General features: G+C 49.0%; 1 protein-coding gene across 7 annotated transcripts in view; it reads left to right on the forward strand.

Annotated features, from left to right (window-relative positions):
- The window catches only part of LOC126488952 (uncharacterized), a 42818-nt gene that overhangs the window by 12848 nt on the left and 5733 nt on the right, over nucleotides 1-24237 (forward strand). For 2 of the 7 annotated variants that reach the window (XR_007588826.1, XR_007588825.1), the window contains 3 exons: nucleotides 6395-8099; nucleotides 8236-8611; nucleotides 12716-12922. The exons of the other annotated variants lie outside the window; for them this stretch is intronic. The gene's annotated coding sequence lies outside the window, so the exon portion shown is untranslated. Of the gene's footprint in view, nucleotides 1-6394; nucleotides 8100-8235; nucleotides 8612-12715; nucleotides 12923-24237 lie in introns of those variants that run through there. 7 annotated transcript variants of the gene reach the window in all.

The following is a 24237-nucleotide window of genomic DNA, read 5'->3' on the forward strand; positions in this document are numbered from 1 at the left end:
CCCCAGACCTCTTGTATACTCTCTCCCTTGTGTGTACACACACACACACACACACACACACACACACACACTTGGACATGGATTTCCACAGTGTGAGCTATATCTATATGTATTGTGAGCCTGACAGCCTCGTGTGCACTCAAGTGTTCTCCACACAGTCAGGACAGAACGCGGTTTCCTGCATGAGTGAAGGAAGGCAGCCAAGGGAAGTGGCTCTGTGACCATCCTTGTCCCAGCAGCCCACAGACAATCACATCATGTGACCTTGAGGAAGAGCCTTGGGAATGAATATTCAGGGACTGCGGGGTCGCTCCATGTTGTCCAGCCTAGCATCAGCTCCTGGGCTCTGCTGTCCTTGCTTCTTCTGGGTGTCCGGGACCGCAGGGGAGTGTCACTTCATAGCTGGCTTCTCTGTGAGCTGCTTTGCTACCACTTCTCATTTTATTTCCTGCTTTACTAGACTAACACTAGCCAGGCTGGGGATGAGAGAGCTGGACGCTAACCTCATAAAGGTTTGCGTTTTTTGATATTTGTAAGCAAACATGAATTTACGAAGGAAAACGGCCCAGAGTCCATTTAACCCAGCTGTGTAAAGTACACAGGAGTGGATGGCTCAGAGGTGGGGCTGAGCTGTCCCTAGACATACAGCAAACTGTGGTACTGCTGGAGTAACATGTGGTTTTGGCTCTGCCTATATTACCCAAGAAAGACCAATAATATAACAATGCACCACGTATTCAGAGCTTACTATAGGCCCAGCCCTCAAGGAGCCACACAAGGTGCCCTGGGTGGCAAACACTGCCCTACTGCAATGGTATTACATGCCAGGAAAGCTTTTAGGGTGTACGTGTGAAGGGGTGGGACTTGGGGTTTCAGGAGAGATGAAGATGAGAGCCTGGGAGTCACTGAGGATGTAGGCTTTTTTTCCCTGGGATTAGGGCGGCAGCACCAGCAGCAGGTGAGATGCCCATCTAGACGTCAGGAGCTGTGTGCACATTCTGTGCCCTAGGAGAGAACGGGCACCAGCACAGTTGCCGTCTGCGCCCTAGGAGAGAACGGGCACCAGCGCAGTTGCTGTCTGCGCCCTAGGAGAGAACGGGCACCAGCGCAGTTGCTGTCTGCGCCCTAGGAGAGAACGGGCACCAGCGCAGTTGCATTCTGCCCCCTGAGAGAGAGCGGGCACCAGTGCAGTTGCATTCTGCACCCTAGGAGAGAGCGGGCACCAGCACAGTTGCCGTCTGCGCCCTAGGACAGAACGGGCACCAGCGCTGTTGCCGTCTGCACCCTAGGAGAGAGCGGGCACCAGCAAGTTGCATTTGCAGTTACTGATGGAAGGCAGCACTCTGCTTGTAAGGCATGGGGACAGGTGACAGAGTTCAGCATTCTCACTGCCAAAGATTTTCTCTTTCTTCATGGGGCGGCAGTAAGAGCTGGGGGTCTGGCAGGGTTGGCATCACTAGAAGGTGGCAAATCTATAGAAGGTGGCAAATCTTGGAGGAGTTACCATTCAGCCAGTCTGGGACTCAGTTTCCTTCTCTAAAGTAGGAGTCATGAATAGATCATAATGGCTCAAGCGTGTATTTCCAGCGCTTGGGCAGCTGGGGCAAGAGAATTGCCGGAATCTGATCTTGGGCTATGTAGTGAGTTCAGGATAGCCTGGGCTACATATGAGATCCTGTCTTAAGAAACAACAGAACTGAGCCAATTGGGAGCCAAGTAGCCAGCACTCGGGAGGTAGAGAGGCAGGTGGATCTCTGTGAGTTCAAGGCCAGCCTGGTCTACACAGTGAGTTCCAGGGCAACCAGGACTGTTATACAGAGAAACCCTGTCTTGAAAAACCAAAACTAAACCAAACCAAATCAAAACAACAACAACAACAACAAAAACCCACAACAGGACTGGATCTGGTTGTGGGTGGGTGGTTCCCTCATATAATCCTAGCACTTGAAAGACTGAGGCAGGGGTGTGGGTGACTATCATACATTTTAGGTCAGCTTGAACAGTGTGAGATCCTGTTTTCAAAACAAAAATAAAAATAAATAAAAATTAATAAAGTAGACCAGAGATTGCATGTTTAGTGCTTGGTGTCTGATGGACAGCAAGTGTTACCTGCTAGTCATGCCTGTTCAATTAAGGCACACTGAACACATACATGTGGTCTGTCTGGTACAGGCCGCTATGGATACAGAATTGAACAAGTTGCCGGCCCTCTCTCTGGGCATATACTTGAGTATATAGGCAGAGGAGCCAACTAGTGCATATGTGTGTGCACATGTGTGGGGATGTGTGTGTATGTGTGGGGATGTGTGATGTAGGTGGGTCATCTGTCTATCTGTTGCTTTCATTGGTTAATTAATAAAGAAACTGCTTGGCCCGATAGGTCAGAACATAGGTGGGTGGAGTAGACAGAACAGGATGCTGGGTAGAAGGCAGTGAGGCAGAAGCTATAGCTCTCCTCTCCAAGATGGATGCAGGTTAAGATCCTTCCTGGTAAGCCACCACCTCATGGTGCTACACAGATTATTAGAAATGGGTTAATCAAGATGTGAGAATTAGCCAATAAGAGGCTAGAACTAATGGGCCAAGCAGTGTTTAAAAGAATACAGTTTCAGTGTAATTATTTTGGGTAAAGATAGCTGGGTGGCGGGAAGTGCCCCACTGCTCCCACACTACAGATGTGTTTGCACAGGAGTAAAAATGTGTGTGCACAGGAGTGAGCATATGTGTATACATGTGGGGGGATGTGCTTGCACGTGTGTGGGGATGTGTTTGCACAGGATTGGGAATCTGCTTGCACGGGAGTGGGTATATATATGCACATGCATGGGTATGTGTGTGCACATGAGTGTGTATATGTGTGCACAGGAGTGGGTATGTGTGTGCACATGAGTGAATATGTGTGTGCACAAGAATGGGTATGTATGTGCACATGAGTGTGTATATGTGTGTACAGAAGTGGGTATGTGTGTGCACATGTGTAAATATGTGTGTGCACATGTATGGGTATGTGTGTGCACAGGAGTGGGTATGTGTGTGCACAGGAGTGGGTATGTGTATGCATATGAGTGGGTATATGTGTGTACAGAAGTGGGTATGTGCGTGCGTGCACAGGAGTGGGTATATGTGTGTACAAGAGTGGGTATGTATGGGCACAGGAGTGGGTATGTGTGTGCGTGCACAGGAGTGGGTATGTATGTGCGTGCACAGGAGTGGGTATATGTGTGTACAAAAGTGGGTATATGTGTGTACAGGAGTGGGCATGTGTGTGCGTGCACAGGAGTGGGTATATGTGTGCACATGTGTGGGTATGTATGCCCAGATCAGGCTCTACAGAAACCGCAGGGTAGCAAATGCTGTCTGGATCCAGGCTCTGATTGGAGCCCAGGGCACTGGGACCATGTGATGGACAGGGGTGTGGACATGGACGGGGAGGTGAGAATGAGGTTGAAGGGTGGAGAAGACTGAGGTTCCACTTCCAACAGAAGCAGGGGGCTGGGAAGGGTTGGAAGGTCTGACACATCTTCTGGCTCCCTGTGCCAGCAGGAGGCGGCCCGGGGTTAATGGCATGACATCCCTGCGGCAGTCTGCCCGATGGGCTTCTGATGCCTTTCTAATTTGGTAGCGCTGAAGATTAGAAGGCAGGGAGAAGAGAGTTTTCAGGTTATTATCCTGCCGACTCCCCGGGTGCCCAAGGGAGGGAGTCAGCGTGTTCCAGGAGAAGAGGAAGCAGGGCCTGGCATTCTGGATCGGGTGCCCCTGGGGAGCCGGGAGGGAGCCGGGGCTGGTGCAAATAAAATTGATGCTATAAATGGATCCGGTGCTGGTTGAAATGGGAGCAGAGCCATCTCAGCAGCAGAAATGGGAGGTGGTGGGGGAGGGAACTTCTTACAAGTAGACCTCACAGGTGCTGAGAGCTGAAGGTCTCTCTGCCTTGAAGGGTCCCCAGATTTACCTCCTTGCTCCCTCAAGCAGAGGGCAGTGTCACCATGCCATAACAAGTCTTTCCACTATGAAGACTCTAGGAAGTAGGTACAGGCCAAGGGTCTGGCTGGGTGCTAAGCTGAGCTCCCCAGGGACAGTCAGGGGCCTCTGGACTGCAGATTGCCCGCTCTTTGGTCTGGAGGATTCCTCTCAGGTCTTGCCATTTGCCCAGCATACACTGGAGACAGAGGAGGAGACAGACAGTGACAAAACTGGGGCGAAGGGGAAGGAAGCAGAGCACAAAGGGGAGAGATGGAGAGGAAGAAAGGAGGTGGGCTTGAATTTGGGGCTCCAAACTGTGCTGAATTGCAGGAGGGGCAGAAAGCAATTAAGGGTACTGGGACCCTGGGGGCTTACTGGAGAAGACAGAACACAGCCACATGCCGAGTCATTCAGCCCTGTCGGAGGCTGTTTAAGGAAATCAGTGGCAACAGGAAAGCCATGGTAGGCAGCGCACACACCTGCAACCCCAGCACTAGGGACGACCACAATGTCTCATGAGTTGGACACCACCTGAGCCATGTGGTTGGTAAGACCCCGTGGAAGGAGGAAGATACTAAAGTAAGTCGCTCAGTGTCCTGCCCTTGATTTTGGTGGAGGGGAGGACTGGCACCCTCTTCTGATGTGTTCTCTTCTAAAGACATTGACACTGCCAACCCTCTCTGTCCGCGGTCTTTTGTTCTTTCGGCTCTAGCCACACTTCCTCTGGGAAGTCCTCCCAGAACACCTCAGCTTATAACAGGAACACTGCTTCCATTTTAAAAACCTACAGCCTTCAAGGCTTTCTTGCTTTCTCTTGAAGGTAGTATCCCCGATTTACCTATTCCTGTATCCCCATCTCTAGCACAAACTAAACACACAAGAGGGGCTGATGAGAGTGTAGGGGCCACACTATGATCATCACAGGGGCTGGTGAGGGTGTAGGGCCACACTATGATCATCACAGGGGCTGGTGAGGGTGTAGGCTGCACTATGATCATCGCAGGGGCTGGTGAATGAGTGGTATTTTTTAAAATGTCATAAGAGGCTCGGGTAGGACAGAGTTCGAGGCCAGCTTGGGCTGAGCAAAGATGCTGTCTCAGAACAATCACAGGGCCAAACATGGTGGTGCATGCCTTTAATCCCAGCATGCAGGAGGCAGAGGCAGGTGGATCTCTATGAGTTTGAGGCTAGCCTGGTCTACAAAGAGAGTTTCAGGACAGCCAAGGCTATTATACAGAGAAACTCTGTCTGAAGAACAAGCCATCAAACAAACAAACAAATAAATCAAACACAGGGACAAAGCAAAGCAGCCATCAGCTCCTCACTGTGTACTCCACCAGCAGCCCAGAGCTAGAGAGGAGCTGGGGGGGGGGACTGTTTAGGGGTGGAGTAGGGTAGGGATTAACTACTCTAGGACCAGCTGGGGGCTCCCTGTAGCTCTCCTGGCCGGAAAGAACATCCACGGGGACCAGCCTGTGATGAAACACATTCTACCGAGGGGTCATCTTCATTAGGTTAAGTTCAACTTCTCCCATGACCCACAACCAGCTGGGTGACCTTATGTGGAGACCTGTCTCTCGCTGAGAATCTGAGCAGATTGCTTTTGGGGTCCTGTTAAGAGACTGTGACCTCTGTTAAACTAGACAGCTCTGAAGTGACACCTTGGTCACTCTGAGAGTTTTCCTTACCTTGTTGCAACAAAGATTCAAGTGACAGGAAAGACAGCTTGGGGAGAGGCAGTGGGTAGAGCTGGCCTGGAAAGGGGCCCAGCAGAGAAGAAGGCTGGGGGTACCAGTCCATACCGACCACTGGGTAGTCTGATGTTCCCTGGGTGGTGGGCAGACAGAGATCTGGACAGGGGTGGCCTCTGGGACATTCTGTACCTGGCATTCCATTTCCAGTCCAATAAAGTATCTTATGAATTAGATATCTCAGAAGGGGCCATTTTAAACAGGCTACCATGGTAAAATGAAAATATATAACACCTAAATAATACTGGTGGCCAGGAAAAAAAGGGCTAGTTGACTCTATAATTATAATATTAAACACTCAATTAGGCCCTACAGGATAAAAAAAAAAAAAAAAAAAAAAAAAAAAAACCAAGACAGAAGTAACTGGTGGGCCAGGGGTGGTCGTGTACACCTTAGTCCCAGTGCTTAGGAGGCAGAGGTAGGTGGATCTCCATGAGTTCAAGGTCAACTTGGTCTACAAGGGGGAATTCCAAGACAGCTAGGGCCGCATAGTGAAACTCTGTCTCAAAATAAATAGTAATAAAAGGACAGAAAGAAAAACAGAGTAATTGATGTCGGAACTCTGGAGGTGTAACTCTGGAGGTGGCTGGGGGCAGGGATCTGTGGAAGGAGCTCTCCGGTGAGTTATGTCCCAGAGACTGACTTGGAGAGCCTCGGGGTCTTTCCCTTTGTCTTTGCAGATGTGCTGTTGTTTATTTCTGAACCAGCTGTTTGCAGCCCGTGCAAATGTAGACGCTGACACAAGCTAACCGAGGCAGCTCCACGCATGGGGACCGGTTACAAACGACTTCCCAAGAGTCTGGCTGGAGTCCACGATTCTGGGATGGTGCACACACGAGGATTCTCTGGCTGGATTGCTGGTCAGGCAGGGTACACTCTTTAGCATGGGATGTGTAACTGAAGTGCACACACTGCTTCTCGGAACCAGACAGCAACGGCAGTAACGGCTTAGAACAGAGCATAAGAGAAGCTTCCTTAAATGTAAAGTGAGGGATGGAGAGATGACTCAGCAGTTAAGAGCCTTGCTGCTCTCACAGAAGACCCAGGTTCAGTTCCCAGCACCATAAGGCATCTCACAACTAACCATAATTCCAGTTTCTCTTACATACACTTGGGTAAAACACTTACACACATAATAAAAATCAAAAAATCTTTTAAAATGTAAAGTTTTTATTTAATTTCTTAGGTATAAACTTTTATCACTGATCTAAGATTGCTGCTGGTATATGGTATTAATAAAAAAAAACAGATAGGCATTTATTTAAGATAAGTTCTCACTATGTAGCATTAGCTGGCCTTGTACTTGCTATGTAGACCAGGCTAGCCTCAAATTCACAGAGATTCACCCACGTCTGTCTCCCTAGTGTTGAGATTAAAGGTGTACATCACTAAGCTTTGATGACTTCCTTATTTTTTTAATTAAAATACATTCTTGTGAATTTTTTGAGGCAGGGTATCTCTGTGTAACAGCCTTGGCTCTCCTGGAACTCACTTTGTAGACCAGGCTAGCCTTGAATTCACAGAGATTCATCTGCTTCTGCCTCCCAAGTGCTGGGGTTAAAGGCGTATACCATCATGCCCAGCTGCAATTAAAAATATTTTTAATTAGGGGCATGTGTGACTTTGTGTGGTATGCGGGTGTGAGTGTGGATGCCCCTGGAGCCTTAGATACCCGAAGCTGGAGTTGCAGAGGCTGTGAGCTGCATTATTGTGGATGCTGGGAACCAAGCTTAGGTCATCTGCAGGAGCAGCAGCACTCAGAGTTGCTGAGCCATCTCTCTAGCCCCCAACTTTAGTATTTTCACATGAAGCATCTTTCCTGCCAGCCTCAATGGGAGAGCACTTTTCTAGTAGGGCTCTTACCCGACTCCATTTGAACTAGGAGCTCCAACTGTCTACTTCCTTCCCAAGGACATTTGGCAGTTCCTGGAGGCACTTTGGTACTTATATCTGGGGAAGAGCTGAACGCAGGCAATAACAGTAGTTGGCTGGTAGAAGCCAGGATTAAATGTCCCGTGAGTCATGGGACAGCCTGCAGCAAAGACTCTGCCAGCCCTGCTCTAAATGCCCAGAGTTCTCACTCTCTCTAAAGCTGTAAGGCTTGCTAGTCTGCATGGCTGTCCCCAAATGATCACCTCTAAGGTCTCGGGCATCCCACACTCAGAGTGCTTAGTGCATAGATGACCAGTTCCCACCTGCTGCAGGCTCAAGGAAACCACATTGCTGCTTTTCTATCTGGCTGTCTCACCAGATACTATACAGAATTGCACCCCACTCCCAAACTCATTTAATTTTTTTTAATCTGTAAAGGAGGGTTTAATATACAAACGTCACTGGCCCCAGTGAAGATCAAATGAGATAAGGACCATGAAGGTAATTGAGACCGTAAGTCTAATTATGGGGGGGGGGGGTGGTACTTGGGCCGTGGGTAAAGACTCTCAGGCCTGAACCTGCCAGATCCTTTCCTAAGGTGCACGGGGGAAGGGCCTTCTGACTCTTTATATTTCCCTGTTTTTCACAGGGAAACGTATGGAGGAGCCGGAAGTCCGTGGCCTAGAAGGTCCTCAGGGAAGAGCTGTAGGATCTGTGCCACCAGGACTTGGACCTGTAATGCCACCTCCCAAGACAGTAGAAATTATGGTATTCAAACAGTTGACACCAATTACAGTCCAGTGGCTGCCCTGGGCCTTGGCTTTGCATATATCTAAACGGACTGACAGACACTGACCCTCAGGGCCACCAGCCTTGCCAGCTCTCAGCTCTTCCCGCGGCACCAATTTTCAGAGCCAAATTACTGCCATGGTCTGGCTGGTTTGCAGCAGGGAACTGTGTCCACTAGACTGAGCCATTGCATCTTCTGGGTCCTGGACAGTTCCTCCTGGCAGGGCACACAGCAGGTAAAGCTGCACTTCATTGGGTGCGTGTGGTCCTTCTGGGAAGCACCTCCAGGGCCTCCCGTCTGGTGCAGGTACCCTCTGTGTACTGCCGACCAGTCAGGTCCATCTTATGTGCTGGCAGGGGGAGGTGTCTTCCTTTCTCTCCCAATGGAGTTGGAAAACTATGCCAGGGTCCTGTAACAGAATGAGCCCTTCCCACCCCTCCCCACAAGGGAGGTGTGCTCAACGCTGTATCTTTGAAGAGTGTGCTGGGATGCTGGCTAGAGAAAGCTCCCGGAGATGCAGAGCCTGCAGAGAATGTGTCCACATGGTTGCCAAGGTACCCAGTAGGTCGGGGGTGTGGAGTCTAGTTCTCCCACAAGCTAGCATAGGTCCTGTAAGGGCAGCTTGTTTGTTCTTCTGCCCTAGTTTACTACCTGCTGACTTTGCCTCAGTAGCTTCCCTGCTCCTTGTTCCAGCCAGCACCTGGTCCAGCCCAGAAGCTGCAGAGGTCTGTGACAGGGGCGACAGACCACCAGGTCGTCTCCCTGCTGTTCCCGCCCCAACAGGGGAAAAGGGCTGGTCACTTGGAAAGCAGCTTTTTCAGACTGTTCTGATTTTAAATGATTGATTGATTAATTAATTGATTAATCAGTTTTTGAGACAGGTTCTTACTACGTAGACCAGGATGGCTTTGAATTCAGGATCCATCTGCCTCTGCCTCCCAAGTACTAGAATTAAAGGCATGTAGCCAGCAGACCATGTTTTCTTAAAGTGACTTAGTCCTTCGCCACACAGAGCACAGCTCCTGAAGGTCCCGGCATCCCCTCCAGCCTGTCAGTCCGACAATCATCTCTTAAGTATATCTCCGCCTTTTTTCCTGATACTATGACAAATGACTGGGAAGCTGCACATCCCTTTTCCTTCCTTCCCAAGATGCGTGGGCCTCTCTACTGCTAACATAGGCTGAGTATGTTAGGACGTTCCTGAAGAGCTGGGCTGGCAGCTGGGACTGGGTGGGTGAGGCCCTCTTTTTTTTTTTTTGGTTTTTCGAGACAGGGTTTGTTTGTGGTTTTGGAGCCTGTCCTGGAACTAGCTCTTGTAGACCAGGCTGGTCTCGAACTCACAGAGATCCACCTGCCTCTGCCTCCCGAGTGCTGGGATTAAAGGCGTACGCCACCACCGCCCGGCGGGTGAGGCATCTTGGCATCACTCCAAACCCACATTTCCTGTGTGTGTGTGTGTGTGTGTGTGTGTGTGCACATCCTCTGGCTGCCGGGAGTGCAAAGATGACTGTCCCACCTTCTAGACTTGACCCAAACTTTAGCCATGCTCCAGGCCTGGGCGTCTCATCTGAAAGCCCAGCTTCTGCAGGGATATCGGGCAGTCATTTCTGGCTATGCCTCTTGTCAGCCCTGACTCAAACATCATGATCCAAGAACCCAGATTCCAAGCTTCCTCCTTTGAGACTCCAGATGTTGCTGCTGTGTGGGTAGGGGCTTGGTCTTGACAAAGTCAAGAAGGCAGGCACCACGTCCTCCAGGTGGAGGCGCAGTAGGGATTCCCTTGGCCCCTAGCATCCTCTGTGTTTTCTGGTCCTGGGTTGGTTGCAGTAGTCACTGCCCATGCCTAGGCAGACATTCAGCGTGGATGTAAAGTGGGAACTGCCAGGGCTTCTCAGTGAGTGTGAACAGAGCAGGCGTGAGACCCCTTTACTGGGACTCTGCACAGGCCAGCCAGTTCCCATCCTGTGCACCCTCCTCTGTCAACAAAGCGAGTACTGAATTTCCTGTGGGTCCCCTGACAGAAGGTACGTGGTGTCAGCAAGAGCCTGGGTCCTCAGAGGCCAGGTTGGGGTTCCTGGGATTGACCACCAGGCACCAGGAGCCTTGCCCTCTTCCCCAGCCTAGGAGCAAGAAGCAACAAAATCTGTTGGAAATGCATCCCCCTGCTGCCCCACTCCCTCCCTCTCCGCTTTTACCAACTTAAAAGAAAAATAAAATATGTTCCAGGAACCAGGAAGGCTGCAGAAAAAACTCAAACCAGAAATGCTTAAAGATGTTTTAATGACTTAAACACAGGGGCCGGTTTGTGTCTAAAACTTTCCACATTAAATAAAAAAAAAAAGAAGCAAATTCGATATTAAATATCCTCCTGGTCCCCTTCCTCAGAGCCCCTCACCCCCGTAACTGCAGCTTTCTGGGTCCCACACCTCCCCATTTTCTCCTGCACCTCTGCTTTCAGCTGTGGGTTACTAGCGCCCGGTGTGAACAGAGACCAGGCCCCTCTATAAAGTTTATATTCACATTCCAAAAACAGAAAAACCAAGGCAGAGGGAGAAAAACAACACCCTAGGTACAGGTCCAATGGCTTCTGCAGTCAGAGGCCCCTCCCCAGCCCCCAAGCTCAGGCTGTAGGAACTGTTAACTGGCAGCTGACAGATGTTTACAACAGGAGTTAGGCCCTCATTTGGGTCAGGATTAGTCCAAATCTTCCATCTCATTACTGCCTGGCCTTGTGGGACCCCCCCCCCCGCCTTTCTAGGAACCAGAGAACTGTGTAGGTGTTGGGGTCCTGGCCAACATTCTCCTCTCCACACTGGGAATGAATGGAGCAAAGACACAGAGCAGACACAGGGAACTGCTGAGGCAAGGGGTCTTGGACAGGATTCCCAGAGGCCAGTGGGAGTCCAGCATGAATTTTTTATTCTAATTTTTATTTTGAGATGGACTCTCGTGCAGCCAAGGATGACCTTTGAACTTCTGCTCCTATTGCTTCCTGGCTCTGCCTCCTAAGCGGTGGCATTGCAGGCATGCAGCAGTGTGCCTAGTTTTGTACAGCTCTGGAGATGCGTGCTAGAAAAACAGTCTACAAACTGAGCTGAATTCCCAGTGTGGATTTCTTGAGGGGTGTGTTGGCCGGAGTGAACTGGGCAGCCTGTCTCAGCAGCGGAGGAGGCTCTGCTGCAAGAGAAGTGTGAGCTTAGAGATTGCTCCAAGGGAGTCCGTTCTGGAATCCTGGAACCATAACTATGGCATTGCCGAGCAGCTGCTCTGTGGACCCCTTGTGCTGTATCCTTGTGGAAAGAAGCAGTGAGACATGAGAGTTTGCACCCCAGCCTCTTAAAGACAGGATCGCAAGGCTGAGGGAAGGCAGGTGACACCCAAGGACACAGCTAGGAAAAGCAGGGTTAGAATACTAAACAGAAGCTGGGTGGGTGGTGGCTCATGCCTTTAATCCCAGTACTTGGGAGGTAGAGGCAGATGGAGCTCTGAGTTTGAGGCTAACCTGGTCTACATAGCAAGTTCCAGGCCAGCTAGGGATAGATACAGTGTCTCAAAAAAAAAGGGGGGGGGATACAAGATGAGGGTAATCTAGAACTATTGTGTACATGCCTGTACACAATACTGTCTCAAAAATCTATCATTCATTCATTCATTATTTATATTTATTTACCTCCCTCCCTCTCCCGTGTGTGTGTGTGTGTGTGTGTGTGTGTGTGTGTGTGTAGGCGTGCACGTACCATGGTGAATTTGTGGAGGTCAGAGGTCTTTCAGGAGTTGTTTTCTACCCTCTACCTTGCTGGGGCAGGGTCTCCGTGTCTGCTGCTCTGCTGAGTGCTCCAGACTGACTGCCCTGGGAGCTTCCAGGTGATTTTCCTGCCGCAGTCTCCCACCTCTCCAGGGCAGTGCTGCTGTTACAGTTGCACACACCCATGTCTGGGTTTTTGTTGTTTGTTTTTGTTTTGAGACAAAGTTTCACTATGTAGCCCTGGTTGTCCTGGAACTCACTATATAGATCAGGCTGGCCTCGAACTCATAGAGATCTTCTGCCACCAGACCAGGCTCACATCTGGCTTTTTATGTGGCTTCCTAGGATCAGTCTTGGGCCTTGTAGCTAAGCCATCTCCCTGTACCTTCACACCATTCTTTCGACAACACTGCACTGGTTCCAATGATGTAAACACCTGTCGCTAATTTCCTGGACCCCGCTCTCCAGATGCTATAGTCTAAAAGTTAGTGAGCAATCGTGTCACCTCTACCATCTCTCCAGAAGACCCAAATCCTCAAAGTGATTAACTTTTAAGAGATGATTAAGTCATGAGCATTGGCTTTGTGCTTCTAGAGAGTTTCATGGAGCCTGTCTGCCTTTCAATCCTGTGGGATCCAGAACCAAGAACACACCATCTCCAAAGCAGAAGATGAGTCTACGTTGATTCTGTGGTCACCTTGACTCTATGATCATCTTGGCTCTGTGGTCACCTTGGCTCTGTGGTCACCTTGACTCTGGTCACCTTGGCTCTGTGTCACCTTGGCTGTAGTCACCTTGGCTCTGTGGTCACTTTGGCTCTGTGATCACCTTGGCTCTGTGGTCACCTTGGCTGTGGTTACCTTGGCTGTGGCCTTTTTAGACTACAGAGTCGTAAGCAATAACCTATGTAGGCCCAGGTGGGATGCTGCCTTTAGTTTGGTGCTCCTGTGAGCCACTGACACCATTTCCGGGTGGTGGTCTCTAGGAAGTCAACTGGGCATTTGCTAAGAAGTCTTCAGGGACCAAGTCCAACTATGGACTGGAGAGGCTGGACCCTGAAGTTGCGCAGATGGTTGTCCCAGAGGAATGTGATTCTGCAGATGCCAGAAGCAAAGACGTGTATTTTGAGATCTGCATTTTGTTTACTGCCATCTTTAGCTTACAAGTTAAGTAAAATATTCACCTCTATCCCCTCTGCAGGGTCTAGGAAATCAACCTGGTATCTTATCTCCTAGAGAGACCTGCAGGCACCAGGCTTTTAGAAACAGCATTTTCTTTGTTAGTCAACAATCACAGACCCTCAGTATTTCCTTATCAGCCAGGGTTGTCTCCGAACCTGAATTCCAGGGGACCTAACACCTTCCCCTCACACTTGCCCATTTGCTATATAACAGCTTCTGAGAATTAATAAAGCGTGGCTTGATCAGAAATCCCGTCTTACTGACATTTTCTCATGTCTCTTGTTCCCTACATTCCTCTGCCTCTTCTAGGTTTATCAGGGACCCCCGTTTGTATCCCGCTGGCTGGGATATGCAGAGGTGCTTCCAGCTGCTCTTGCCCCTCCCCCTGCATTGTGTGCATGTGTGCGTGTATGCACATGTGTCTCTGTGTGCATCCCTGCAGAAGACAGCAGACAATCACAGATGTGCGTGTATGCACATGTGTCTCTGTGTGCATCCCTGCAGAAGACAGCAGACAATCACAGATGTGCGTGTATGCACATGTGTCTCTGTGTGCATCCCTGCAGAAGACAGCAGACAATCACAGATGTGCGTGTATGCACATGTGTCTCTGTGTGCATCCCTGCAGAAGACAGCAGACAATCACAGATGTGCGTGTATGCACGTGTGTCTCTGTGTGCATCCCTGCAGAAGACAGCAGACAATCACAGATGTTTTGTCTCAGGCTCCATTTTCTTTGTGTTTTTGAGGCAGGATCTTTTATTGGCATGGAGTTCACCAGTCTGGCTGGGTCAATGACCTCTAGGGACCCTTCCGTCTCTATGGCTCCAGTGCACATAACTATGACCAGCTTAAAAAAAAATTGTGTTGCCGGGTGTGGTGGCACATGCCTTCAACCCCAGCACTCCAAAGACAGAGGCGTCGGATCTCTGTGAGTTCAAGGCCAGTCTGGTCTATAGAGTGAGTTCCAGGACAGCCAGGATTGCACAGAGAAACCCTGTCTTGAAAAACAAACAAAACAAAATTCATGTGTGTATATGTATGGGCATGTATGTGCAGGTACCCACAGAGGCCAGAGGCGTCAGATCTGCTGGAGCTGGTTTTGCAAGCAGTTTTGAGCCATATGATGTGGGTGCTGGGAACCAAATTCAGGTTCTCTGAAAGAGTAGCTTGTGCTCTTAACAGATGAGCCACCTCTCTAGCCCTATGCCAGCTTTTATGTGGGTACCAGAAAGAAAAACATGTCCTCATGCTTGCCCCACGAGCACTTTACCAGCTGCTAGATCTCCGCACAGCTGAGGCCTCTGGCCCTTTAAGGTCAGCAGCGGTTGGAAGAGGTGATGGTGCTGGGGGCATAGTGGTTAGACACAAAGGGGGCAGCAAGCAGTTGCTTTCTCAGTTTCACGGGCCACACTGTCTGGTGGACAGAACTTAACATTTGAAGGTTCGAGCACAGCAGCATCGGTGAACGCTGGAGCTCTTCAAATCCTTTCCTCTGTAAGTAGATATCTGAAGACATTTTGAAGCGTGTGTAATACTTAGACTTGAAGTGCCCTTTACAAAGTTAAATCACATTGTCAGTTTAAGGGTGTAAGTGTTTTACTGTGTAGCTCGGTTTGCTGGGATAAGCTCCATTTGGACACGTTCAGAAACGCGTGGCCAGAGCTGGGGAAGCAGAAATTTGAGAGAAAAGCCCCACCCCACCACTGGCGGCAAGACGCACACAGTGTTTTATTAGCTTGTTTTAGTTGGTGTTCTTTGTGTCCCTGATGGTTACATTTGTGTGTGGTTCTGGAGGTTGCGTGTCAGGAGTTGCCCCATCTCCCAGAAAGGAGTGCCTTGGGACCACAAAGGGAAGAGACACTAAGACAGGCAGAGCCAGGGAGGGCTGAGGTGAGGTTTCCTGGGGCTTTGGAGGGAGGAGAGACAAGTGCAGAGGTCAGCCATCATCCTTGTGGCCGCCACCCCTCACAGCTGAGACTGAAGTTGCAGTATCTCCTTGTCAAGTCACTCTGGGCTCCTCCCACCCCTGGGAGCAAACATTCCTAAGCCCAGATCATTTCAGCCAGCGCTGCTTAGCGCCTTCAGGAAAATGAACATCTTAGACCCAGCTTTACCTCTGGGGAGCCTGATGTAGGCCACGTTAGAAGATGCCAAAAGCTACTTATCAGGTATTTTTTCTCTGCTGGGTATATTTTGTATTACACTGTGATGGCTATTTTTTTATGTTTTAAAAGTTATATTTATGATGTTTGTGTGTGTGTGTGTATGTGCGTGCGTGTGTATCCTGAAGAATGGTCATTTCCAGCATTCTTTTCAACCGAGGGAACAGCTTTGGGATGGACACACGAGGTTTGGTGAAGGAAAGAAGGCTGTCTGCATACCAAGTCGGTGAGCTGAGTCAGCTCTGGTGTGACAGGTGTCACAACTGTATAGAGTGACAGGTGTCGCAGCCAGGTCATGTTCACATCTCAATGTTATTTTTAAAACCGTATGTGTGTATGTTTCTCTCTCTCTCTTTCTCTCTCTCTCCTCTCTCTCTCTGTCTCTGTGTGTGTGTCTGTGTACACGCTGTCTACTTGAGTGCAGTTGCCCACAGAGGCCAGAAGAGGGCGTCAAATGCTATGGAACTGAAGTTACAGGGATCTGATATGGGCACTAGGACCCAAACCCAGCTCCTCTGCAAGAACAATGCATGCTCTTAATCATCCAGTCATCTCTCCAGCCCTTCAAGGTGCAGTTTTGATAGAATTCACTAATTCACTAGAGGAGTGTGGTGATATTTTGTTTGTGTTTTAACAAATAAAGCTTGCATGAAGATCAGAATGCAGAGCTAGGCTACTAGAGGCCAGGTAGTGGTGGCACACACCTTTAATCCCAGGACTTGGAAGACGTGCAGAAGGATCTCTGTGAGTTCAAGGCCACCCTGGGCTATGTGAAATTGATCCAGTCTAAAAGAGAAACAGAGATCACACAAAGGTGATCCCAGCACTAGGGAGGTGGAGACAGGAGTGAGATGGAGGAGAGAGGAGTAGAAGGTGGAAGGAGACAGGAGCTCAGTGCAGTCTGGAGCTGTAGTCTGAGGACAGGCTCGCCCCTTTGGTCTGAGCATTAGTAGAGGTAAGAACTCTAGTGGCTGGCCACTCTGCTTCTCTGATCCTTCAGCTTGCACCCCCTGATAGCTGACTCTGAGTTTTTATTATTAAGATCAATTAGAATTTGTGATACAGAGGACGACAGCTTGTTTATCACACAAGCATGAGGACCTGAATGAATTCCCAGAATTCACACAAAAAGCATACTTAAAATACTCACATACTTACAATCCCAGCACTGGGGATGCAGAGACATGCAGACCCCTCGGGCTTACTGGTCAGCCAGGCTAGCCTTAACCAGTGAGTTCTACACCAAAGACAGATCCTGTCTCAAAAATAGGAAAATAGCTACTGAGGAATGATACCCAAGGTTGTCCTCTGACTTCTACATGCAAGCACTTATGTACGCATTCGTACACAGACACAGACAGACAGACAGACAAACACACAGACACACAGATACACATAGACAGATAAACACACAGACATACAGACACACACAGACAGATAAACACACAGACATACAGACACACACAGACAGATAAACACACAGACATACAGACACACACAGACAGATAAACACACAGACATACAGACACACACAGACAGATAAACACACAGACATACAGACACACACAGACAGATAAACATACAGACATATAGACACACACACAGACAGATAAACACACAGACATATAGTCACACACACAGACAAACACACAGACACACACACAGACAGATAAACACACAGACATACAGACACAGACAGACAAACACACAGACACACAGATACACACAGACAGATAAACACACAGACATATAGTCACACACACAGAGACAGACAAACACACAGACGCACACATAGACAGATAAACAAACGGACAGATAAACACACAGACAGATAAACACACAGACATGTACACACAGAGAGACAGATAAACACACAGACACACACACATAGACAGAAAAACACACAGGCACACACAGACAGAAAAACACACAGGCACACACAGACAGAGAGACAGATAGACACACACACACATACTCTTGTGATGACAGAAGGTGGTGTAGAATGACCATACAGAAGTGAGAGTGGAGGCATGTATCCTGGCTGGGAGTTTAGTAGGAGAATTGATGGGACTAGGCAAGGGGAATGAATAAATGCACCTTTCATCCCTTCACTCAGAGTTCGAGGCCAGGCTAGTATACATAATGAAATCCTATCTAAAAAAGAGGTGGGGAGGATAGATTTGAACTACAAGAGGAAAAGATCATTCTTATTTTATAAATCTACTTATAATCTACCTTGTTCTGTTGCAGGCTTTCTGCTGGCTCTGTGACTTGTCAAATTCCTCCCAGAGTCTTTATCCGCACCACACTCTCAACCCTGGGCTGTGAGATTCAGTCCATATGACCTCCTCTCTGAAAATTAGCATAATCTTTATCTCTTTTTTGGGCTTTCTGAGACAGGTTTTCTCTATGTAACACAGTGTCCTGGAACTTGCTCTGCAGACCAGGCTGGCCTTGAACTTACAGATCCTCCTGCCTCTGCCTCCCAAGTGCTGGAATTAAAGGCAAACATCCATAGACCTGGCTGTATAATTTCTGTCTTAACTAATCATGCCAGCTAGATTTAGGGACCAGCCCTGATGCCACTTGATGTATCACCTACGGCACCATGTGCGTCTCCTCTTCCAAGTCCTAGCCCGAATTAAGAATGAGATGAGCACAGGAATTAAGTACGCAAGTCAAGAACTTTGGTCAGGACTGGTGAGAAACCTGAGTGTGTAGAGGGGCTTGCTACCAAGTTCTGTCCTGAGTTCTGTCCCCAGCACCCGTGATGAAAGGAAAGGACCAACTCCCCCACATTGTACTCTGATTTCCAAATGCATGCGACATCCACATCCCTCCAAAATCAATTAATCAAAACCCCAAGCCCACAAAGAGAACTCCGCCAGACAACTTGAACCTAGATGCTGTTGACTTGTGACTGTGCAGGGGCCTCAGCCTAGAGACTTGTACATACTCCATGCTTCATCATGTTTAGAAGCTTTGGTGACCCTATAAACTCCCTCTGCTTGCTTTTCCATTTGCAGGGGGACACCAATGTCTTCCCTCGAACCCGGATTGGTCTTGATGAGAATGTGAGAGCAACAATATCCTGGAAATTCTAGGGCTTGAACGTACCATGTAGCGCGACACCTGCTCCATGCGCTACGGTATGGTTCATGAGTTAGGCAAGGGCCTGGAGATTAAAACACACACACACACACACACACACACACACTGACATGGGTCATCCTAGAAAGAAGAATGCCAAGAACGCCCCCTTGAATCAAGAATGCCCACGCCCAGTTTATTGTGTTCCAGGGCAGCTTATACAAGGTCTCCTTGACTAAGCAGCTCTATAAGTTGTCCTCTGACCTCTCCACATGTGCACTGTGACATGCGTGCACCACCCCATCCACAACATAGAAACAAAAGCGGAGTAAAAGAATTAAGGGCGCTGCCGAGATGGCTCAGTGGTTAAGAACATTGGCTGCTCTTCCAGAGGACCCGGGTTCAATTCCCAGCACCCACTTGGGTTCAATTCCCAGCACCCACTTGGGTTCAATTCCCAGCACCGACTTGGCTCACAACTGTCTGTAACACCAGTTCCAAGGACTCTCACTGCCTCTTTTGATAACTCTGAGGGCACCAGGAATAGGAAACAGACATACATGCTGGCAAAACATACATGCACATGAAATAAAATAATCTAATTTTTTTCTTAACTAAAAATGTTTCATTTGAGGAAGGATAGGGAGACTGGCAAAGTTATGGGTGAGAAGAGAATGCCTCACTCCAGAGTGTCTTGAAGCCTCCTGGAGAAGAATGGCAAATTCCAGAATAGCTGGCATTTTCTAACGGCTTTTTCCCTGTCCAGCTCCCAGCCAGGGAAACAGTACAGAAAAAGAAGGCATGCTAAGGCCCCTGTGCCTCCCTGGAGGCTTCCTGCTTCACCTTATCAGATTATAATTCCTTCTAAGGTGATCCTACAGCCACCTTATAATCTCACTTATCAAAAAGCGGGAAATGAGGGGGAAAGCGTTGCTTAGCAACCTTCTGAGTTGTAACTTGAGCCACCAACATGGTATAGATGGCTAATGTTGAGATAATTATGACTATCCCTTGGGAAGCCCACACAGTACTCTTGGTGTGTTTTTATTCTCTTCTTGAGTCTTTCTCTCTTTAATAAAATCCAGTTCTGCTTAGTGCTGTCCAGTCCTGAAATCCTTTTCTGCTTCTCATCCTGCATTTGACCTGAGTCTAAGTTCCTCAAAGACAGATGTCGTGTCTCTCCCTCCATCACGCTCCAAGTTGGTGTCTGAGATAGTCTAGTGGCTGCAATGAGACTGTCTCTCCCCCATAGGCTCATATATTTGGATGCTTGGTTCCCAGTTGGTGGAACCAGTAGGGAAGATTAGGAGGTGTGGCCTTGTTGAGGGGAGTGTGTCCCTGGGATTTCTCTTCTCTCTCTCTCTCTCTCTCTCTCTCTCTCTCTCTCTCTCTCTCTCTCTCTCTCTCTCTCCCCTCCCCTCCCTTTCTCCCTCCCTCCCTCCTTCCCTCTCTTCCTTCCTCCCTTCCTCCCTCCTTCCATCCTCCCTCCCTTCCTTCCTTTGTACATTAGTGTACAGACCGTTGTGAGATGCCATGTGGGTGCTGGGAACTGAACCCAGGTCCTCTGGAAGAGAAGCAGCCAGTACTCTTAACTGCTGAGCCATCCCTGCAACCCCATGGCTCTGAGGTATCAAAAGCTCAAGCTAGGTCCAGTTAGCTCTCTGCCCTGTGCTTGTGGACCAGTTGTAAGCTCTCAGATACTGCTCCAGCACCATGCCGGCCAGTTGCCAAACTCCACCATGATGCTCATGGACTGTAACCCTCGGAAATGACCAACTTTTGCTAGTTGCCAGGGACAGCCTGTGTTTGCAAGGAAAACTGAAATGGTCCTGTGGGTGGGATGGGACGTAGTTGCTAGTCCTGGATTGTGAGGATTCTACTGCATCTGGGAAAAAGCCCTAAAGGTCATGCAAAGACGTGGAGCTGAGTGCAGAGGCTAGAAACGGCTTCGCTTTGACTCTGAAGAGAGACCCTGTGGAAGGGGCAGCGTGTTGGGTGCTTATGTCTGTTCTTCCACCATGGGCACCGAGAGAAGCTGCTGTGTGCCAGCTTCTCTTTCCTCGCCATGTGGTGATATGTAAAGACGTGGTTTAGTCTCCTCAGTGGAGTCTGAGAGGAACAGGAGCGCTGAGGCCAGTCAGGAGGGGTGTGTGGAGTGACATCAGGAAGGGGCTAAAGTGCAAGGATGCCATGGGAACAGAACTTTCTGTCCTCCTCAGACTGTGCTGGACACAGTTTCCTGGAAGGGAAACATTCAGTCTTGTAGGCACCTGATAAGACTCAGGGCATAAAGAAATGTACAGACTTAGTAAATAGGTAAAGTCTTCCACATCAAGGCTCCATACCAGGGTTATATGAGCCTTGGCAGTTGCTGGGGAGAAAGGACTCCAGCCAGAGCAGCCACACTGCCTTGAGTTGTCCAGGGAGCTCCAGGGACCCGGCTTTCGGAGCAGAGTGTTTGCCTTCACCCTGTCCCTGCTCGGTAAACCCACTGAGTTGCTAAACCAGAGGGGTGGAATCACTTCTCTGATCCGTCTGCGTCCTAGCCTGGGCTAACAGGTGCTTGCTCCACACCTCACCGGGAAATGTCCCACCACACCCTCTCCTGGGTGGCTCCACACATACCAAGCATTGGAGCAAGTGCCCCAAACCGAGTCCGCACACCCCAAGCTCAAGGGGCTCTGTGGGGGGATGAGTGGCAGAAGAACAGCCTTGTTTCTTGGGCCGTGACGGGGATCCAGCATTTCTTTCCGTGAGGAATGCGGACAAGCAGCTGCAGACATCAGCAGGGCGGGAGACGTTGTCGACAGTGGAAATCATGTGTATTTCCATATCTCATTCCGTTGTTGCAGATTTCTCAAAATATCATTACAATCATCACTACTCGGAAATTACGGCAGTTATTAGACCTGCCACTAGACTGCGCATAATTGCAGCCTTCCTGTTGACAGACAGCCATGCAACGCAACTGGTCCAGGCGTAGCCCAGAAGGCGTGCAGCTAGGAAATGGGGAGTCACATGTTTGTATTAGTGAGCCAGGCATCCACATTGCTTTCCTGTAGGCTTGGCCTGGACTGTTGATCGATGGCTGTGACTGACTTCAGGACTTGCAGTGGGTGAGTGCCTTCCAACAAATTTGGCAGGATTTCTCTGGGGACTATGAACTGTAACTTTAACATACACACACCCGTCTCTATCCACCATGCAAGAAAGAGGGTCATTCAGATAGACAGACAGAGGAATTCCCTGGACCATAGCTATTCTGGGGCACTACATATCAACACTTACCCCGTAGTGAACAGTCCCACACTGGTGACATCTGCAATCTGTCTTTCACCTTGTTCCAGCAATAACTTTGACCTAGAAATTCAACCATGTTAAGTTTTGTGCAAAGACCTTAGTAGCCTGTGTCCGAATGAAGGCTAAACTGCCCAGGGTCCTGTGTAAGCCGCCATAATGGACACAGTCGTATCTTAAAAGTGGTCTGTTTCCACTTTCATACGCACCAGAGTGGCTGGATCAAGACACTTTCTCATCCAAATCTCTGCACACTTAAGATAAAGCCGCAGCCTCATGTGGGGATCTTCAGATCTCCCTCACCCGAGCTGTACTTCCTACTCTGACCTCCTCAGGCCCATCCTTAGCCACCTGGCTTCACGTCTGTCTAAATGTGCTCTCTCTGCTGCCTCTCGCTCAGCTTCATCATCCACCCAGTCGTGTTTCATACAAAAATGACTTGCCGGGAGGAGAGACGGCTCAGTGATGAATAGCATTTGCTGCTTTTCCAGTGGACCCAGGTTCAACTCCCAGCACCCACAAGGTGGCTCACAACTAACTGTCTGTAACTGCACTCCCAGGGGACCTGATGCCATTTCAGCCTTCCTCAGCCCCCAGGCACATACGTGGGGAACGTATATACATGAGACAAACACCCATGCTCATAAAAATATAACACTGGCTTATTTGTCAATTATGTGTCTTTCTCTGAAGTCGGAACTTCAGATTCTTTGTTATTTTATCTTCAGCTTCCCACTCAATTTGTTGAAGGAAACCCCATCCTGTTGGAATGCATACATTTTAAGAATTGTGTAGCAGACCTTAGCACTGGGTGGGGATACACAGGCTCCGACATTCAGGGGAAGCGTGCTTGAACTGGAAAACTGGACAAAGTCCTGACTGATGGGGCTGGAAAGACAGAAGGCTCAGTGGCCAAGAGTACCAACTGTTGAGTACAAAAGACAGCACCGAGGGGGGAGGGGAAGTGCCAGGTGGGAGAGCTCAGCTGAATACGGGTCTCAGCACTCAAGGTGGGGGTGATGGGAATGCAAGGGGTGGGGGAAGCTCAGCTGAGTATGGGTCTCACACACTAGCCACTGAGTATGGGTCTCAGCACTCACGGTGGGGGTGGTGGGAAAGCAAGGTGGGGGAGAGCTCAGCTGAGCAGGGGTCTCAGCATTCATGGGGGATGGGTGCGAGGCGGGGGAGGAGGAAAGCTCACAATCACCTGTGACTTCATTTTCAGCAGATCTAATTCCCTATTCAGGGCCCTGAAGGCATTGTATTTGTGTGCGCACACACATGTACACACACATGCATGCACATACACACATGCACATACACACATGCACACACACAATTTTAAAAAAATTCTGATGAGTATGGGATGGCAAGAGGAAATAATTCCACTGAGGACAGGTTGTCTTTGGCTATTTCAAGAGACTGATTTAGAGAGCCCTTCCTTTGGGGCTCAAGAAGAAAGTTGCTTCAAAATCAGTTATATACGGTTTTCCTGTCCCCAGGGGAGCATATAGATACCAGCTCCTGTTCAGCCTCACCGGGAGGGTAGCTGCCTCCTATTGATGCCAAGAAATTGTGGATTGATAATATTTCAAATTCTCCAGAAATGATGACTCAGGGATAGGACGCTTGGTGAGCTTCCACCTGTGGTTGAGGAAGCAATCAGATCATGTGGATACATCTGGCTAGTTGGTGGGGGGCAGCACAATGGGGAGAATGGTAGATTGTGATGTACCAAGGTCAAGATGACTTGAAGCTGCTGACAATGACAGTGACTTGGAAGGTAGGGATCGGGAGGTGAGGAATGACTGACTGTCCATGATGCATAGTTTGGAAATAGAGCCAGTGTGAGCTTCTGCGAACTATTATAAAGAGGAGTCTGGATTCCTCCATGGCCTGAGCATCTGTTTGCAGTAAAGCCAATCTTTATCTTTTTAGTTTTTTTGAGATGGTTTTGTGTAGCCCTGCCTGTCCTAGAATTTGCTCTGTAGATCAGACTGGCCTCAAACTCACGGATATTTGCCTCTCAAATGCTGGAATTAAAGGTGTGAATCACCACACCCAGCCCACTTAATTTTTGAGTTGATTCTTCATGAGTTTCATATCATGCAACCCAACTCATCCGTCCTCCTATCCTTTTATATCCGCCCTCTGCCCTTGCAACTTCCCTGCAGAAAACAAAGTTCACAGGAAAAACAACAAAACAAAACCCAAACAACCAGACACACACACACACACACACACACACACACACACACACACACCTCAGCATGGAAGCTGCAGTGTGACAGAGTGAGTCACATAGTGTACCTTTTAGCTCATGCCTCTTGTAAGTGTTTATTGCCAGGAATTATTGGTCTGGTTCAAGGCCTCTCGCTTCTGC

This window comes from Alexandromys fortis, unplaced genomic scaffold (genome assembly GCF_014885135.2).
Source record: "Alexandromys fortis isolate MF-2015 unplaced genomic scaffold, M_Fortis_MF-2015_v1.1 scaffold_212, whole genome shotgun sequence".
Lineage (NCBI taxonomy): Eukaryota > Metazoa > Chordata > Mammalia > Rodentia > Cricetidae > Alexandromys > Alexandromys fortis.